Raw genomic sequence first — 4,717 nt, 5'->3', positions numbered from 1 at the left:
CTGTGATCTCTGCACACGGTGGCTCCCCTTTCTCTGAAACTCCCACCAGGAGCTGATGCTAGTGCCATGCTTCTTGTACAGCCTGCAGAACCATGACCCAAATAAACCTCTTTTCTTTGTAAATTACCCAGTCTTAGGTATTCCTTTATAGCAACACTAAATGGACTGAGACAATAAAGAAGGTCCCTTTGATAAAGTGACACTTAAGCAGAGACCTGAAGGAAGTCGGGAGAGAACCATGAGGATAACCAGGAACAAGGTTTTCAGCCAGAGGGAAGAGCAAGTGCAAGGCAAGGGCAAAGAGTTCAGTGTGGGGGTCCCACATGAAGTGATTGGTGAGGGGGAGATTTGGCAGATGGGATCTGAGAACATGGGGAAGGTGGGGGCAGTTTGCATAGGTCCTTATGGTAAGGACTCTAGATTTCATTAGAAACCATTGGAGGGAAAAGGCAGGAGAGAGACATGATAAAACTCATCTTTGTCAAGAATCACTGAGATGTTGCATGCAGGACACACCATGGTGAGTACAGGTGAAAGCAAGGGAAAAAGTAAGAACAAGAGTTTAAACTTTTTGTGCTTCTTTGTCATCTAACCACTCCTCAGGAAAATGTTTTCAAGTGTAGAAAAAATACACAAGATTGTGAAGGAAACAGTTATACAAAATGCAGTTATCAAAATGTTGAAAGAAAACTGCCATTTAGGAAAATATATGTCTCTTCATGAATTTATTAAATTACAGAATCTAGTGGTAAATCCACCATAATTTCTAAAACATCATGAGCACAATTATGTTTCAAGATACTTTGGATATCTGTAATGTATAATTTTTTTTTTTTTTTTTTCTTCGGGACGGAGTCTCACTCTGTTGCCAGGCTGGAGTGCAGTGGCGCAATCTCCACTCACTGCAAGCTCCGCCTCCTGGGTTCACGCCATTCTCCTGCCTCAGCCTCCAGAGTAGCTAGGACTACAGGTCCCCGCCACCATGCCTGGCTAATTTTTTGTATTTTTAGTAGAGATGGGGTTTCACCGTGTTAGCCAGGATAGTCTCAATCTCCTGACCTTGTGATCTGCCCTTCTCGGCCTCCCAAAGTGCTGGGATTACAGGCGTGAGCCACCACGCCCAGCCAATGTATAATTTTTTAATGATTTTTATTGGTAACAAGTCACAGATTCTACTTATAGCTCCGTGGTTTGCTACAGGTAGACATATTTGGAGAAAATGCTCAATTGTACTTAAAAGCTAATGAAAATGAAGTGTTTTTTCCAGCCAAGTTCAAAGGACCCCCTGAATTTATGCATGGACCCAGGTCATAGACCCCTAAATTAGAATGCTATTGCAATATTCCAGGTAGATGTTTTATGACTTAGATTATGGTAGGCTTAATGAGATTTAGGGAGCAGTGAGTGAAATCCAATTTATTCTAATGTACAGTGGCTACTTTTTCAAAAATCAAATTCCCAAGGCATGGATTCTCTGTCCAAATTCTATTTAGTCCTGAAGAACCTTATATAATATAATTATATATTATATTATATATAGCATATACTATATGTAATATAATTATATATTATATTATATAGTATATATTATATGTAATATAACATATATAATTATATAATTTATATATAAAACATAATTTTATATATATGTATATTTAGCAGTGGTCTTGTGACTTAATTGAAAGCTAGGTAGCATTTTGTTTTTCTACCACTATCCCCACGATGCCTGGAACAGTTGTTATACTGTTTTAACATAGAATTTAGACCCTGCTTCCAGCCCTAGCTATGTAACTTTTGAAAACTTGTTTGCCCTTCCCATAAAATGGAGGTAGTAAAATGCATTCTCCAAGACTACCAGTGCGTAAATAACTAACAAAATTTAATTATGATTTGGCCAAGAAGGTTCAGCAGCAGAGTGCTGTAATAGTGATGCAATTGATTAGTGATGTCTGTTACGGCCATGAGCACCACATATTCCCCATTCTTAAGTTGGACAATTTAGTCTGTTTGGATAGAGGGATGTTAGGAAATACTGTCTTGAGGGGACTTGCAGAGTAGGTCTGACTCTGACAGGACAAAGGCCCCCATAAATGTGAAAAAGATAGTGTGAAAGTGAGCTGATAAAACCATTAGCTTGCCCAGAACTTTATTCATATGTTAATCTTGCCTTAAATCTTACATAAAAACATATTGTATCATTATTCTTGATACTAAGCCATCTTGGCTTTATGTTGAGAGAATGTATGCTTATTCCAATTCCCTTACCTCCAAATTTTTGTCCCTGGAGATTAAATGTAACTGGGGAAAGGGCAATTTTCTTTGCTGTCTACTGGGCCATTGGTGATTTTTGTTATAAAAAGTCATTCTCTCTACCAAGTTTCTACTTGTTACAATTTTAAATGGGCAAGGGATCCATGCTCAGGAAGGAAAAAAAAAAAGCCAGGATCTATTGGAAAGCTTGACATACCCTTAACAATAGCACTGCTACCAGATATTAGTACTGTAGTCTATAAATAATTCATTGATCACATGACTTTGAACAGTTCCATCAAACTCCACTAGAAGAGGTGGCAAATTATTCTTCAACACAATCATTTCTTTTCATCTGTGAAAAATAGTATGCATTAATACCATGGCAAATAAGGATTGAAACTCCAGCCAGGCAATCTGTTAGAAAAATTTTGTTGATCAAAATATCTGGCATACTTTGTGCAACTGCCTCTCTTGTACCACTATTGCATGGAGTCACCGTCCCTGTTAATTTTATTAGTTTGTAGGTTTGGCAGTCAACCTCAGAAGTGGTTCTAAAATTCTACATCAGGCTCAGCGAAATGTTTTGGCAAAAACCTAACAAAAGCATAGTTGGAATCAGAGTGTATAGAGAGTCAGCTGTTAACTGTATGAGATAAAAATTTATTTTATCATGTTTGGTTTGGTGTGTAAGTATGTCTTTTCAGCTGATCACTATAGAAGTAAAAATTTAATTAAAGATTAGATAAATAGATGGATGAATAGTTAGATAGATGTATGATAGATATTGGATAGAGAAGTGAAGCTTGAAAAGAGAAAATGTTCTATTTATCTTTGCATAACTAACATGAAAATGCAGCTTACAAAATATCTCTAAATATATCTTAGTCTATTGGTCTTGCTTTCCATATAAATGTGATGAGTGAAGTTAGAGCAAAGTTCAGGAAGATGAGATGAACAAAAAGGATTTCCTCCTGAGTCTTATCCAAAAACCACACGGTTAGACACTAAATCAATGGTAGCACTTTGTATAGGCTGAAGGTTGCCAACTTAGCATGATGGGAATGAACTAAAAGAAGTTGAAAAGTAACTGGAACTAAGAATTCACTACTCTCTCTCCTAAGTGTGTGCCTGTACATAATTCTACTACATTTTCAAGTCAGTTTCCTTTGAGTCAAAAGCGAGGGTGTCTCTTTGCTGCATCTATTATAAGAATGAAAACCATTCTCAGGAATCTGACTGCGGACATTCCAGAAAACATGGACATCACTCTGAAGGGAAGCACAGTTACTATGAAGGACTTCAGAGAAACCCTGCAGAGGGACTTCATTCACATCAGTGTAGAACTCCATCTCCTCCGAAAGCAAAAGAATAAGCTCCAGGTTGGCAAATAGTGGGGAAATAGAAAGGAACTGGCTACCATTTGCACTATTTGTAGTCAGGTACAAAACATGATCAAGGGTGTTATACTGGACATTTGTTAAAAGAGGATGTCTGTGTATACTCACTCCCCCATCAATGTTGTTATCCAGGAGAATGGGTCTCTTGTTGAAATCCAAAATTTCTTGGGTGAAAAATACATCTGCAGGGTCTGGATGAGGCCAAGTGTTGCTTGTTCAGTACCTCAAGCTCAGACAGGTGAGTTAATCCTGTTTTTTTTTTTTTTTTTTTTTGAGATGGAGTCTTGCTCTGTTGACCAGGCTGGAGTGCAGTGGTGCGATCTCAGCTTACTGCAAGCTCCACCTCCTGGCTTCATGCCATTCTCCTGCCTCAGCCTCCCAAATAGCTGGGACTACAGGTGCCTACCACCACGCCCGGCCAATTTTTTGTATTTTTAGTAGAGACGGGGTTTCACCATGTTACCAGGATGGTCTCGATCTCCTGACCTTGTGATGCACCCGCCTCAGCCTCCCAAAGTGCTGGGATTACAGGCATGAGCCACCGCACCCGGCCAGGTGAGTTAATCATTGAAGGAAATATTTATCTTGTTTCAAATTCAACTGCTTTGATTGAACAAATCACAACAGTTAGAAAGGATATCAGAAAATTTGGGGATGATGTCTATGTTACTGAAAACAGAACAGTTTTGCAGGCTGGTGAATAAGATCCAAGAGTCATCCAGCTACAGAAACAAGATAGCGGATAATTCCTAAGACCTATTTGCAATATTTTAATGATGCAATAAAAGGCCTCTATTGATCTTGGGAGTTGGGGGCAGGGAAAGCCAGTATGAGTCCCTTGTCTTCCAGGATCCTAATTATGTTGGATGTAGTATCATATTGCACCTGGACCATCAGACTTCAATGAAAAGGATCCAGGCTATGATCTTGAGTCAGCTGTTGTGTAACCTCAAATGAGTCACTCTACCTCTCTTGGCATCCATTGTGTATCCTGAAAATGAGGCAGTTGGGTCAGAGAATCTACTGGGTGCATTTTAGCCCTGAGAATATACAAAGAGGAGAAGAGC

The 4,717-nt window shown here is 38.9% G+C and overlaps 1 pseudogene; it reads left to right on the top strand.

Moving 5' to 3' along the window:
* The first annotated feature begins 3,464 nt into the window (after window positions 1–3,464).
* LOC111532586 lies at window positions 3,465–4,354 on the top strand (annotated as a pseudogene).
* The last annotated feature ends 363 nt before the right edge of the window (window positions 4,355–4,717 follow it).

This window comes from Piliocolobus tephrosceles, chromosome 2, assembly GCF_002776525.5.
Source record: "Piliocolobus tephrosceles isolate RC106 chromosome 2, ASM277652v3, whole genome shotgun sequence".
Classification (NCBI taxonomy): domain Eukaryota; kingdom Metazoa; phylum Chordata; class Mammalia; order Primates; family Cercopithecidae; genus Piliocolobus; species Piliocolobus tephrosceles.
This window is presented reverse-complemented; position numbering and strand designations above follow the sequence as displayed.